Raw genomic sequence first — 16,174 nt, 5'->3', positions numbered from 1 at the left:
GAACTCTTCATATGTGTCTCTGAGTCATATATTCCTTCTTTAAAATGAACAGTGTAGTCACTGCAGTTTATTCCTCTGAGCTGTCTGTTGGAAAGATTTTTGTGTAGAATATAGACTTTGTGTCTGGACACTTTTTTTTATTTAGATATAATTTTATACAACTTGTTTGTCTGATAATCTCAGGCAAATGATCAGAATCCCTTTAGGCAAAGCCAGAAAGTTTAAGACTACCATCAGAATTGTAAACATGGTTTGTTTGCAAGAAATGCACCTCTGTGACCTCTCCTGCCGTTACCTCTCCATCCGCTTACCACTTTTCCTCATTTACAACTTATTTAGTTCAAGGCAAAACTATATATTTGCATCCCCAACATTTTTTAAAGACTGTTACTAAATGTGCAATATACATGTATGTATCAGCAATTTACCTTGTCTGGCACACTACCTCTTATTTGTCTTGAAATCCACATTCACACACAAACACTCAAATACCAATTGTGATTGCTGTCCTGGCCTCCCACTAATTGGCAATTAAACAGTGCCCACAAAGCAATCAGGCAATGGCCAGGACAGATGTGACGCAGGGAGAAGAAGGTTTGTTTATAATTTTCCCAGCGATAACTTTCAGCTCCTTTGCAGTGGAGATGAATCATAATGAGCTGTGCTCTGTGCTTTAGATATTTCAGCTTGTTAGGTGGCATCCTATAGATGCTGATGATTACAGGATGAATACAATATCTGAATGGTCACGAAAGTTTATGTTATCCTTGACTGAAGCTAAATCGTTGGGATAGTAATGAGATACAGAGGCCTGAAATGCTTATCTTATTACACGATACTCATGGCTGTGGTGATAGAGCGTATGTGTGTGTGAGCGCGTGTCTGTGTTGTGTGTGTGCACAATCTCGTGATAAGACTTTATTTCCGTTCCTGCTCTGCTCAGTATTTTTAGAGCTTACGTTTTTCTTTGAAGTTATTTTTAATTGTGTTGCCCGGATGAGTGTTAATTAGGAAACAGTCATTAATTGTAAGCTATGCATTAGCAATACTGGAGCTTAGTCACAAAGCAGTTACTAAAGAATGGAAACTTCACATCGCTGCGCTCAACTTTAATACTTTCTTTGGGAGAGAGAAGCAGAGGTGGCGGAATTACGCTGCTGTCGACTGTGTTTTCTCCGAGTTTGTGCCCTGATGAAAGTAAAAAAAATAATAATAAAATTGAAATATCAAAACAGAAAATAAACTGAAATTTTGGAAAATGAAGACAGACCATTTAGACAGTTTGATGTCCGACTGAAATTAAAATGCAAATTTTTCTTGATTCTGTAAACTCCTCTGAGAAAAAAATTGGTTCTCCATATTCCAAATGGAGAAATTTTAGATTTTATGTTTGTTTATCTCATTAAATGATGAATCAAGTTTATTAAGACATAGATCATTTTCAATGACAGTTTTGGCTGTAATTTCTGTTTGGTATGCAAAGCAAATAATTTGCTGAGTTTTGAGAACAGATTATCAAAACTTACTTTTTTGGAGGCAAAACTAAGAGGGAGTGTGGACAAACTGTTTGCAATAGCCTATTGCACAAGAAAACTGCAATACACTGTAACCAGAAATGGTGGTCAAACCTATAAAGGTCACGAAGAACCTTTTAAGGCACCTTCTGCTTATGCAAAACATTATCCAAATTACATGACGTGTGTTTGCTATGACAATACAGTGGATGGGTTTCCTGATCTGACACCCCTGCACCAGAGCATTATTTGACCATGGCTTCCAAAATAATCACAAAACACTTGGTTGGAGTTTAGGGAACACAGTGGTTTGGGTTAAAATGAGTACAGTACTTCATTAAAGGTACATTGTGTAGGAATCACTCCCATCTAGCGTTGCGGTTGTATATCACAAGCAACTCAATCGTATCTTTCATGCTGCATTCACATGAAATTGGGCAGACAGCAGACGGACGACAGCCGCTGCACGTAACGGCATAAACAAGCCTCTATGTAAACAAGTGGTCCGTCAGCACGAGGCAAAACAATACACGTGACAATATGTTGTCATGGTGATGTTGTATTGTTTACCTGACCCACGTTTTACCGGCTTTCTATCGACTTCTGTGACTAAAATGACATCTGGTTTGTTACAGACGGCCGTCTGCCCGACTGCACCTGAATGCAGCATCAGTGTAACGCTCCATTCCTCCTCACTGCGTTACCACGGTGACTTTTCACAGACGCCACCTCGACCTGAGCCGACAGCTCCGGTGTCTCCGCTGAGTTTCCGTGGTTTCCTACCGTCACGCTGCCACTGAACGTAAAAACATGGCGACACGACATGGCAGCCAGCACCGAGCTTACCCGCTCCATGTAGATATGAATGATATGAACGGCAAATTCAGAGCTGAAAGGAACACTTCAGTTTGTTGATGGGGGTGATTAGTGATGAATGAAAAAAGTTACACAATGTCCCTTTAAAGCTGGAGTGGGTAATCTTGGAAATGCCAGCACGAGTTAGTCAGATCTGAAAAAAATCCCACCCGGTCCCTCCAAAGCCACATCCCTGAAACAAACAAACATGCACTGTTGGATGGAGAAGCAGAACCCCAAACAGGCAAGATGAGCAGAGAATCAGCTGCCATTGCTTCACTTCTGTGACGCTGCTTGTCTGACTCGACCTGTGGTTTAGTGGCAGCCAAAACACTCCAGTCATGCACAGGACACACAGCCAGAGTTTGCGTATAGGCATATTTATCACTATATTGATTTCTACTGGGATGTTAAGAACATTTAAGGAAACACAAGTAGATCTAGCTCTGTCTTTTAAGGGTGGCACATTGTTGTACAACTGTGAGATGCTACAGAAACATCGCCAGACTGCTTCAGTTGCATTAAGGTTTACCTGCTAAAAATGACTGGAAAAGTTATTGCTTCACTATTGTCTCCCCACAGCAACTACAGAATGGTTGAGGTCAAGCAAATATTGTGGTTGTGATAAATAAACTCAGACTACTACAAAATTTGCTGAATGTTCTCAGTCAATAAATATACTAATATCAGTGGCAGGTGTGTGAAAGTGAACTCACCACATAAAGGACACATGATGTGTTACTGTAGCACAGAATTTAAGCACTCGGTGTGTAAAATGCAAAATGGTCTGATATAAACCTAGTCGGTAGCTGTGTCATTGTGTCTCCAGCCACATTAAGGGAGAGCATCTTTGTGTGCAGAATGTTAACGTCACTTTCACATTATTTCTCTCTGACAAAAGGGGGCAAGAGTCCAAGCTCACAATCACATATCATTGTTCTCTTACACAAGCACATTTAAACAGAAACAAGGCCATATCATACAAATAGCGAGTTTATCAAGCCGTGACAATCTATTGCTTTGTGAGATATTGCGAGCTGAGTTGTACTGTAGGAGTTGTCTGCCTCTGAAGAATACTTGGGGAGTCATCATCATTCATCACTGATATTTTTTTCATTACCATTTGTCATTACTTTGCAATCACATGCAGTTCCCCTCTTTTTTCTATTCATGGTCTTTAAGTCATTTGTTGTTGTGTTTAGCAAAAGGCTAGAAGAGAGGGAGAATATTTGTGATTCGTCTTTGTTGAATTCAGACACTAATGCACCAGAATGTAAAGATTCCTCGACTTAAAAAGTGCTTTTAGTAGCAATGGATCTATGAAATCATACAAACATTCAGAGCTGACTTTGGATGTGTTTCCATATCATATAGCCTATGCACACACACGAATGATAGCTTTTGTCATGGCATTTATTTCTGAGATGTCTTTTGGCATTTCTGCCTTTATTTATTTAAGAGGGAAAGTAAAGTCTGGAGAGAAAGGGAGGGGATGACATGCAGCAAAGGGCCTGGGCTGGATTTGACCCTGGGCCACTGCGGTAGGGCCCCAGCCTTGATAAATGGTATGTGCTTAACCAGGTGTCACCGTTGCATCGCTCCAGTGAAATTTATGACATTTTCCTGTAGCTGTGGCAGAAAAGCTGAAGTAAATCCCTCAAATTATCAAGACTAAGCCCATACTACTTTGTGTTATAAATGTCAGCAAAGCTCGGTGGGATATGTTGCACTGCAGTCTGTAGCTTCTCAGCTCTCTGCTGGTTTTGGGGCTGGTGTTCAATGTCCTTTAAAGTCTCTGTGGCCTTCATTTAGAGAAAGGAATATTGATAAAATAGCAGGCAGTGTCAAAAATGCAGACCAACGACGGGGCTAACTTACCGCCACAATCAGCCAATCCCATGGAGAGGCCACAAATCTAATTTCCTATTTCCCACCTCTGTGGTGAGACACCAATTTTGACATCAAACAGTGCCCTCTTGGGCTTAGCAACACTGGTGGAGGGATAATAGTGGAAAACAACAAAGGAAACAGTTGCCTGATTAGACGGTGACCAATCCACACCAGCAGTCTTCATTATGAGTGATAAAAAAAATGTCTGCAAAGTGCAAACACAATAATAGACAGCTGATAAGTCAGATATTGGACAAATTGAGTTATTTACAAAGGCAGATTATGTTTTATCAAGCCTCGGCTGCAAAGACAAATAAAGAGAGAAATGTGCTGTTTAGCAGGTCGAGCGTGATGAGGCTAAACATCGATATACTGGTGATCATGCAAGAGCATGCAATCAGCTGTATGTAGCAAGACAGCAACAATCAGTGCTGATGAAACATAATGGCTTCATGTTGATTAGGGAGGTCAAAAAGTTCACCCTCCATGAACTGGTGCTACTGGTCAATAAAGCTCCAAGCTTACTGTACGTCACATACTGGACTTGAGTGCTTGTTGTTTTGTTAAAACCAGGGATGTAGTAACTCATTACTAAATTACCAGCAGGATGTGCAGTAAAGATGAGATTTTCAAAGTGAAATACTACATAAATCAAGGTAGCCATTTTATATACTATGTATTTAGAGTGATTTCCCAGTTGTGAGGTTGTTTGTCTCTATATGTCAGCCCTGTGATAGACTGGCAGCCCTGTAAGGATAGGAGGTATGGATGGATGGATTTCCCAGATGTGCATTGGAATGATGGGTAAACATCTTTTATACAGTCTATGGTAAACACAGAGACCTGCAGTAAAGCAGCCAGGGTGTTTTATTGTGTCCTCCGATTGGTCAGTGTGTTGTAAAGCAAAGAACAGCTCATTACCAGAACATTTATAGAACTTGTTCAAACTGGAGGAAGAGGACCGAAGCTTGATTTTAAACATGCATTTGCAAGGCTAAGCTTAAAACAAATGTGTAAAACATGGCATTCACAAAGCAAGGAACTGAAAATTTGTAGAAGTATATCTCAGTTCAAGAAAATGTTTAAAAAAGAAAAAAAAGCAACCACAAAAAAGAAGGAGAAAGAGAAAAAGAAGGGAAAAAAGAAAAGATAGATAGATAGACGAGTGGTGTACACGGCTATTTTGCTCGTTTGTTTTCTTGTTATTATGTTTCATCATCTTTAATTTTTTGAAATAGAGTATAATATTCATATTGATAGTAAGCCAATGCAATTATAACAATAGAGTGGGGCAGGTACTATACGTTTTTCTTCATCCCGCTCCTTTTCATTTATGGTGTTTGACATGATATGTGCATTGCAACCATGTACAGTATGTATACCACGAATGGAATAAATCAAAATGAAATGAAACCTCTGATTTGATCTACAGAAGCTGCATTAGGAGTGGCTAATTGTTGCCATTAACTACGGCAAATGTATTTATAGACAGCTGGCTGTAATTGATAAGCAACAAATTATGAGAGGTTTTCTATTAATTGCAAGATGTTTTCTAATCACTCACCTACTTTGTTTCCTTTGTTTTCTAATTCACATTTGCTTGATTTTTTTCCTTCTTTTTCATCAGTCAGACCCACCGCAAACCCACACACGCACATCTTCTGTCCCTTCCTCTAACCTGACCATCACCCTGTCTGATGTCACTGTTCTGACCGCTCACATTCATCTCTTTTATATTTGAGTCATCTCTGTACGTACATGCATGTGAGAGATGACAGAGCAGCAAAGAGCAGAAGGAAGGGGAGGAGGAGGTGGGGGTGGGGGGTGTCCTTGTTTTATAACAGCACTGCTGCCCATCAACATCAACATGTCTGTGACGGGGAAACTGAACATTAATAATAGATACGACGGCTTCAAATCGCAACAATTCTTGCCTCAAATCCCAAATGGATACAGAGATCTGTTTCCCTTGAGGTGTCTTGTTTATTGTCCAACAGAGTTGTTTTAAAGGGATTAAGTTCCCAACACACTACGATGCAGACCCCCCCCCTTCTCCTCCCCACTAATTTCCATATTATTCATCTCTGATATTAAGGCCGAAAATCACATTAGAGAAGAGAATCATTAATAATTTCCCATTTTCTGTTTCGCCTTTTACTAGATTTACTTTTATCTAAAGGGCAATTTAATCTGAGGAGGGGAGCTACTTTTATCCTCCAGTGTGCCCACCCCCCCATCCCCTTCGTCTTCGTCTCTCTGTCTCTCTCTCTCTGTCTCTCCCTGTCTCTTCCTCTCCCTGTTTTGTTATTACACTACGATGCTTTGTTCCCGTTGGTACTTCGCGCACACAGAGAAAAGTTCTGGGAAGAGAGTCTCTGAGTCAGCCGCCTGACGGACTCCTCCTGATGTGACATTAAATTAATAAAACAAATGTGGTTTGCAGAGATAGAGCACTTTAAAGGAGGTAAGAGGACAGAAGTGAAATCCTCTTCCTCCACCTCAATTGCTTCGCTGGTGTCCTTTTTTCTTTTTCTTTGGAGTGTGTGCAGTTTAACGTGGGTGTGTGTGCGAGAGTTTGCGTGTGTGTGCGAGTGCCTCACCTTCACAGAGTTTAAATCCTCCAAATCCTTCTCTGTTGGACGGTGGCCTGTCTGCCTGTTCTATGGTATGGAGATGATTCCACCCAGCAGCAGCTGCCTGCTGTACTTTGTGGAAGAGTTCCAACAACCACACACACACACACACACACACACACATAGACACACACACAACAGTTTTCAGGATGTGTGCCAGGAGTACAAAACAGACAGTATTCCTCAGCTTATATTGCTAGAATACAAAGATGTTGTGGATTTAAAGGGACTTTACGCATCTTTTGTGCATTAACTACACATCTGCGCAGTTACCACACGTACACACAAACTGACCTTTATCCCTCTCTCATTAAAAACCTCCATCACCCCACACACACATCTACCACCCAGTGAGACCTTCAACCTCATCCCTCCCTTGGGGTGGGAGGTGGGGGGGCACAACAGCAATCAGCCCCCTGCCTGTCTCACATCCATCACACCTGAACGGCTCTGGATGGTAGTTGCGCAACAAACACAATCACACAGCATGACACAAAACACCTTAATATGACTCACACCCAAACTGCCACCTCACAGGGAGCGCGACAGCCGTTCTATCAGGGACGGCTGGTGACGCAGACACCACCACTCACAGCAGGAGACCGCCGCAAACTTCTTCTCAATGGGATGCACTTTACTGATGCGTTTTACACGCATGCAGCAGCAATGGAAGAATAAATGTAAGCAATTAGCGCAAATGTTATCACACATTATGTAAAGGTCATATTGAATCGTCAAAGGAGTACGTGTCCATGGGCGTATTAAATTTTTCATCCCATGGCTTCGTAAATAAACATGTGGAGTTGCTTTGTCTTCATTCTCATTCTCCATCTACCTTGCAGCCATTACTCATGCACATTTGCATATGGAGTAGTTAGGGAGGCAGTGCCGGTGTTTTGTGTGTGTGTGTGTGTGTGTGTATGTGTGTGTGTATCTGCGCTCGCACTGTAGATGTGTGGCTCCGCTTTCATTTACGTCCAACAAAGGCCTGACTGAAGAGCTCCCTGTTTCTCCACTTGGTATTGATCCGTTAATTGTGCAGCTTAGGTGTAAACATGAATCAATGCTATGGTGTTGCAACAAACCAAGCACAGAGTCTCTAAATTAATTACCCAAAAATAACAAGCGAGGGGCCCCCCACTGGAACAAACAAAAGGGAAAAGTGGACCGCAGTTACGCCGCTTCACTCAGCTGGGATGTTTGAGCACCTAATGGAACAGTCTTTCATGTAGGGATCTGGAATTATCTGCAAAAATAGGTTGGAAGTGTGTGTGTGTGTGTGTTGGTTGGGGGGAGACAGTGTTTCATTTGTAGTATGCATCATAGGGGACTGACTTCACATTATACATGCATGTTATGGGGGAAGACATTTTATGCTGCTTTCCGAGCAGGGGCGGGTCTTCCATGGTGGCACATGGGGGAACCTGCCCCCCCTGCAATCTGATTGGCCACCCTGTGTGCCCCCCCCAATGGTCATTGACTTTGGTGGCAATGTCAATCATTGTGTAAAGCTCTTTCCCACTGCTATGCTCACTGTAAAGAGCAATAAGCACTAACTTCTGACTAAGGCTCAACTCTGTACAGCAAACATCCCAGTGTTCTGTGTAGGAAATAAAATTGTGTAAGATTGTTTTTGTTCTCAATTTGACCATTTGAGTGATGTTTGTTCTGGTTATTCTGCATAACTGACTGACTCCTACACAAAACACTGAGCTGTTTGTACAGAGCTGAGCTCTAACTACTGGGTAAGAGTATAAGATATTGATGTTCACTTTGAGAATTTATTGTGCTGCTTATTCTGCCCCCAGATTCACTGTTGTTACCCCTTGTGCTCCCCACCAGAAAATACTCTGGACCCGCCTCTGTTTCCGAGTGCAAATGTTTAAAATTCGGTATGCTGGGGGAATAAGAATTAGGTGGCATACATGCATATACACAGAGTATACCTAAAATATTGGTTCAAGAGGTAGAGCCAGTGTATCTCAATTTGAATGTGAACATCCAGTAATAAAGGAATCAATTCCTTGCCTGCAGAGGAGAATGACATGTCTATGAGTCTGCTAAAGAGGTCACAGCACGAATATCTGGTCACAGGCGGGAGATTGAGAAAAGTACTGCGCCTCTGCCACCTCACACTTTCATGTTTATAAAACAGCTTCATCATTCGGTGACATTATTATAGCGAGCTGTGATCCGTTTCCTGAGCAGAGAGAGTGTTTTTTTTATTCTTTTTTTTTTATGTTCCATTGCACAGCTTTTCATTTAGAAACAGACATTTGAAGTAACACAAAAGCCCACAATTGCAGATCTTCACTTTTCAAATACTGTCACAATTCTGAGGGAAATGTCTATTAGCATATAACAGTGTCTAATCCTTTTCATTTTCTTGACACGAGCTCTTCCTCCGTGAGGCATCAAACCTCTGTACCGTTTTTTTGAAAAAAGATGAAAAGCTGCTTTGGTTTATTTTTCAACTTTAAAAGAAAAAAAAAAGAAAAAAAAGACACTCATTCCATGTTTCTCTTTTTTCCCATTGTACTGTGTTTTTAGTCATTTTCATGGATGGCTTTTAAGTCGTCAATTCTTTGTTCTCCACCGCTGCCATCGTAATCCTTACTTGCAATTAGTGCAATGAATAGTGAACATCCTTGTGTGCTCTTGTTACTTCTTGTCAGAGGATATTTTTTAAAAGATCACACAATGACTAAGAAAGTATCAGAGGTTGTACAACTTTAAATCACAGGGGATTAATTAGGCCTTTTCTATTTGACATTGATCAGCTGAAAAAAAAGGACTCTTTAATGCCAAATTGAAGAGAAATCACTACAAACCAATCCAGAGTACTAAAACACACATTATTGTTTGCAAATGCCGTGCCCAAACAAGATCCTGTCTACTCATGACACAACACAAGAATGAGTTTGTTGTCAGAGAGATGACAGCCTGGCATGACAGTAGGTTTTCAGTTGCTGACAAACTGGAGCCTCCAGGAGACTGCGCAGTGTTGACCCTCTCCTTTATCCCTCTAGGACGGTGCTAGAGAATAAAGGCAACCTTGACTGCAGTAATTACAGGCTACACATCACCACCCACCAATTACAGTGCAACAGTTTGATTAGTTTGTCACTGCAAACAGGAGCCGAGGCATTTTGTGTGAGCTGTAACAAGAGAGAGACTTCGAGAGCAGACATAAAAATAATCCAGAGAACCATTAACCGTCAGCATGGACAAAAAGCAAAGCCACAACAGCATTACTACAACTACTACTGATACTTTTAGTAATGACAATAATAATCACAATACTTTTATATTATTAATGCAGTAAATATAAATTATTCATAACTCTAAAAGGCTGCTAATTGTAGATCAGTAAACTCATGAAAGGGTTCAGCAGCTAAAATATAAAAGCTTTATTTTGGTGCTGCTGCTGAGAACATCATGTCTGGTTCGAAAAAATAAGAGAGAGAGAAAAAAAAATGGTTTAAATATCACAGCAGCAAACTCCAGTCTCCTCATCCTGTTTTAATCATCGAAGAAGTGTTTCTCAGATTTTACAAGTTTAAGTTTTAAAGACTCAGAAGTTGTTTTACATGTCTATGTCTTCTCACGACAGACCGTCTCATCTTTTAACATGAGCAAACCAGCTTCTCCAAAATTCATCTGCTGGACGTTTAACTGAAACCAGGGAAAGAGAACATTACTCTACTTTTTGCATCACTACACTGGCTGTACTGATTTGTTTAAAGGTTGATTTTAATATAGCCTATTATTGATACATTATGTGGAGCTCTTCACAGCCAGGGATTTCTCTTCTACTGACTCGATACCTGAGGGAATCCATTACCTGCTAGGAATCTAATCCCGACCTAAGGAGCTCAGACGTTGTAACTATTTTACAGATTTTTGTTAATCAATCTTCCTCTTATATCTCCACTCTTACTGTTTGCTGTGTGTCTATTCTGTAGTAAATAAATGGTTTTAAAGGTACATTGTGTAGGAATTACTCCCATCTAGCGTTGCGGTTGTATATCGCAAGCAACTCAATTGTATTTTTCATGCTGCATTCACGTGAAATTGGGCAGACGGACGACAGCCGCTGCACGTAACGGCATAAACAAGCCTCACTTCTGTGACTAAAATGACATCTGGTTTGTTACCGACGGCCGTCTGCCCGACTGCAGGTGAATGCAGCATCAGTGTAACGCTCCATTCCTCCTCACTGCGTTACCGCGGTGACTTTTCACAGACGCCACCTCGACCTGAGGCGACAGCTCCGGTGTCTCCGCTGAGTTTCCGTGGTTTCCTACCGCGATGCTGCCACTGAACGTAAAAACATGGCAACACAACATGGCAGCCAGCACCGAGCTTACCCGCTCCATGTAGATATGAATAATATGAACGGCAAATTCAGAGCTGAAAGGAACACTTCAGTTTGTTGATGGGGGTGATTACTGATTAATGAAAAACATACTTTTGATCTATCTACTATAATCGATTTTTGTGACTAGATTAACAGGAGAAGTTACACAATGTCCCTTTAAAACATACAAATAAACACATTAGCAGTAGTTTTCCTAAGTGATGTAAATTGGGGGTAGATATGATCAGCAATAAATCTTGACAATTAACTCCACATTTCTTTGTCGTGTGGGTAACAGGACTCACAACGCATCAGTTTACAAAAATGTCTTTTAAGTTTTTGTATGTTATCAGGCAATTGCCAAGTCCTATCTCAACAGACGCTCTGAATAAAATTGGACCAAAATGATAAGGTTGAGATAAGACAACAGCTGCAAAAAGGTTTGCATATAGACATGTGCGCACACGCCTGTCAGGGACGGTGTATGGAAAGTTAAGGGGAGGCATTGTGATTGTGGTTGGTACAGGGAGAGACAGGGTAAGTTTTCTTTAATAAAGGAGAATTGGTAACAGCATTTTACTGTCCTGACACACACACACACACACCACTCACATACGTCACTGAGAAGACACAAGGGACTGAGGATCAACCTCTAGAAGAAAAGCTTAAATGCTGGTTGTTGGGCCAAGAGAGCAGATGAAAACAACATCCCTCTAAATCAGTTGCTTTTCTTTCTGTCAGCCCTCCTATCAATCCATCTTTCCCCTCATGAATTCCTACTCCTCCTCTCCTCTCACTCCTTCACTTTGTCAGTTTTTAAGGCCATCTATTTTCTGTTTCATTCTCTCCCTCATGCTGCTCCTGGCATATTGTCCTCTCTCCCAGATGGTGGTTGATCTGGGAGACGTCTCACTCTGCTCCCCACATATGGCCCCCCTTCTCTGGGCAGAGAGGCTCTTGATCCCCGCCCACCACCCTGCCACCCACCCATTCCAATTGTTTTGCCTTTCTGCTGGGGCAAAGCCAAAGCCCACATTAAGTCCCCGTGGGGGGCACATCCCACTCACCGAATGTCCAGGTACACCCCCGACCGCCAGAAGGCTGGACCTGAGCGAAACACAATCACACTACAAATTCAAATTCCCTTCCATTTCATGGTAGGTATGGGCTACACATGGTAACAGATCCATCCCATGCGGCCCGCTGCCACAGTGTGAAACGCCAATTAACGATGCTCATTTTCCCCCATTGGTTCCCGAGCCATCTCATTATGGTTATATCGTTCCATTAGAATATATATTACATTAATAGATTCAATTTCATGATTACACAGATAAATATTAGATAATCTCTTGGGTGTTCGTGGAACTGTTGTCAGCTAGCGTGCATGACACATATTAGCATTTTACACGCGACGCATATGTAGATGATGGGATGTATGTACAAGATGGAATGCATGGGTTGTTGCTATGGGAGGTAATGGGTACCGCACTAGGAATCGGTTTCTCTCTAGCCTATCAAAAATGCCGCAATTCACAGAGCTGACATAAATGGATAACTAGCATGCTTGGTGCATAGGGACCGCAGGGATAGGCAGAAATGACTGTGGGCAAAAGAGGCGGAGAGAGTGGCTGCGGGAGTCGGGGAGCAAAGCTGAGACATTAGACAGCGAGGCAGCTGGGGAGGCACATCAAGCCATGTTCATAAAGTTTTACTGGGATGTTAAAGTTGCTGATTGTTTATTATCCGAGCATGAGGGGAGTAGAAATTGGCCAACAAAGCCACTGCGAAGAGTGGTTATTAATTGCTGTGTGCTCTGTTACCGCCAAGGGTGTAATGATCAAGCGTGGATTGTTTTAATCAAGCCTGGCATGATATGATGAGCTGTGGAAACTTACACACTATAGATTTCTGTAGAAATTAGAACTCGAGAGAGATGACAATGTAAAAAATAAGGTGGCGACTAAGAACAAGTAGTGGATGGGGGAGAAAAAAGTTGGATTTGGAGGGGTTCTCAGAGGCTGGAAGATGCAGGGAAATGAATGCTGGGTACACTGATTGAGAAAATGCACACATGGATGAGGGTATGGCTCACACACAAACACACACACATACACACGCATACGCGCACATGCCAACTGAGTGAGCAGCAGGGCTGTGGAGTGTAAGCAGGTGTCCTATGGGAGAGAGTGTACCATTAGCAGATCATTTCCCTCTCCGCTCCAGCAGGCCCTCCTCTATCATACCTCCGCTGTCAGCACTGCCTCAGAGGATTACTGAAAAAGAGAGAAAGGACGGAAGGAAGAGAGAGAGAGAGAGACTGAGCAAACGGGTGGGAAAGGAGAGTAGAGTGTGAAATTGAAACTTGCATAGCCCCTATATGCCCTCAAAACTGTGATTATTACCCAGTAGGCATTTTTCTCCTCCCAATCTATATTGCCCCACACTGTAAATGCAAACAATGACCTGACTAAAGATAAAATAGTGCATTTAACTCAATTCATACTGGTTCTTTAAGTTTACTTTATTACACCGAGTTTTCTGTACTTTTTACCTGCATACTTGTTTATTAAGTTTTACGTACTTGGTTTTTCTGAGTTCGTAGCACAGTTTGTGGTATGAGACTCAAGTAAACAGAGCTGTTTGCCCCAGTGCGCATGCCCACGCAAGCCGGTAGAGGCCATGCACAGTACAGCCGGTGCTTTCACGGAAGGATGGATCTAACGTTTATTTCGGTAAGTGTAAAGCTTTTGTTTATATCTTGTCAATATAATTTAATTTTTGGAATGAGAATTGTTCGAATAAACCAGCCAACAGCCCCGACTTTCTCTTCCGAGACCGGTGGCATGTTAGCATGTGTGTGTGTCTGCGCGCCTGTTCACAGAGCAGACGTTAGAAAGTTCAAGAGCGAGTCCGAAAAAAAGTGTTGTGACTCGGTCTAAACGGCGTGGTGCGAGCCCCCATCTAGTGTAACATGTCCCCCCTGTTTCTGCACTAGCCCTGCTGTCTGTTAGCTGCTAAATTAGCTTGTTTTAGTTAGCTTAACGGCCGTGGAGGGGGCGGCTCCGGGTCCGCAGTGGGCAGATCATGGCTGTTGCCGGGGCAACGGGAGCCTCGACGTGCCGCCGCGAGCACGGAAGCCTAGGCTGAATACTTTTATAAATTATCGTTGCTGCCTTCCTGTTTGCTCTGGGTGCAAATCCAATGCTAATCAGATATTCCATAGTAACATAATCAGCTAAATAGGAGAGAAAGTTTGGTTTCAGCTGTTATTCAACTATCAAAGGATGATCATGATGATATGAATAATTACAGTATTTTGATCAATGCTCATACCTGGCACTGACTAGTGACTTTACCCTGTTTGTTTTATTTCATGCAGGTGGTACAAGACCCTGGTAAAGCCAACAAATCAACACAGAAGAAAAGAGACAAGGTGGGTACTGCTTTCATTTAGAAATTCAAAAATGCTGTCTGTTTTATGGCACTAGTTTGAAAAAACATTATTGAAACAATATTAATCAGTTCATCAATTAATCTTTCTTGGATAAGACACAACACATGACTGTTAAAATTGTACTTATTTAATTTTTTTTTTTACATTTATTTTTTTCTCCTTAGGTGGTGTCTCTGGCAGTGAAGTTGGTGGCAGTTTGAAAAGAGGTACGCTCGGTCACCAACACTGTGTTGACTGTGTTATCATATGTGACAGTCAAATAGACTATTGGCGTTAAATGACTACCATGGTGGAGTAAACAATCATTTGGATATGTTTTTTTATTTCTTAAGGTGTTTGCCGAGTTCTACGGAGTTGCCAGTGAAAACCTCAAAAAAGACCTCTACGAAGCTCTGGACCACCATACTTCTCGTCTCACTGACCTCTTCAAATCCAGAAAAGGAGCTGTCGGCCAATCATTTGATCGCCTCCTCCCAATACACAAGTAAGTGTTGTAGTGCTCCTGCTACCTCTACTACTACAGTGCAAGTATTTCTTAAAATTCAATGTTGTTACTCGAGGACATGCATATCTGCACCTGGACTTCTAACAGCCACAGTCCAAACACATGTCTTAAAGTTCTCAGGCACCGTGGCTGATTTCAAAATGTGCAGGATTTTTTTTTGTTCAAATGTTTATGCTTTTTGTTAGGACTTTGTGCTGAAATGCGGCCATTTCTTCCTGCCCATAGTCTTTAAAAAGAGCTCTGTCAGACAATATTCAAGAGTGCTAGTTTCTTATATGTGGTATCATTCTTGTGGACACTTTGATTACAAGAAAGAACACACCTAACCGTGGGTAATAACATCCTACCTAAATTTATTTGTGTTCTTTTTATTTTGATTGCAGGATTCGGACACTGAGATGACTTCACCCAGGTGCCTGTTGGGGTCATGACTGAGGACACGCTTCCAGTGATTAACAGCATTGCAATCATCTTTGAAGGAAACATTGTCATGGATGAGAATCCCCATAACCTCTCAAGCACTTTGTGTTCTGTCTGCGGCATAAGATATGCACTCCATCTGGATTAAAGGTATGAAGAACACATTTGACTTCATCCAGAAGATAATGTTGAACCTCGGACAACAAAAACTGCAAACATTAAAACATTGCTCTTATGGGCTAGATGTTGTGGCTAGAGATAGCTATACTGGTTGTCTACAGTGGGGTGTGTGAATGAGTGCAAGTATAATGGGGCTGAACAGTTAAACAAAACATTATTGAATGTTTTATGCATTTATTTTTACTGAATTGAATATTATATTTTACTTGCATCTTTTTAAAAAATGTTTTGATGATTTTTTTGTGGACAGCTCTCCATATTGTGTTCTCCAGAAATAAGAAAATATGTTTGATACACAACACAGTGAGAATAATCCCTCTCACAAAAATTATGAATTTATACTTATATGTAAAAGAAAAT

At 41.5% G+C, this 16,174-nt stretch overlaps 1 long non-coding RNA gene across 1 annotated transcript; it reads left to right on the top strand.

Annotated features, from left to right (window-relative positions):
* Positions 1–13,885: 13,885 nt before the first annotated feature.
* Positions 13,886–15,836, top strand: LOC310994212. Its single transcript, XR_014595784.1, has 5 exons — positions 13,886–13,987; positions 14,635–14,688; positions 14,874–14,915; positions 15,042–15,193; positions 15,598–15,836. It is a non-coding gene; the product is annotated as an uncharacterized lncRNA (long non-coding RNA).
* The last annotated feature ends 338 nt before the right edge of the window (positions 15,837–16,174 follow it).

Source organism: Trachurus trachurus, assembly GCF_905171665.1.
Source record: "Trachurus trachurus genome assembly, chromosome: 11".
Taxonomy (NCBI): Eukaryota; Metazoa; Chordata; class Actinopteri; order Carangiformes; family Carangidae; genus Trachurus; species Trachurus trachurus.
This window is presented reverse-complemented; position numbering and strand designations above follow the sequence as displayed.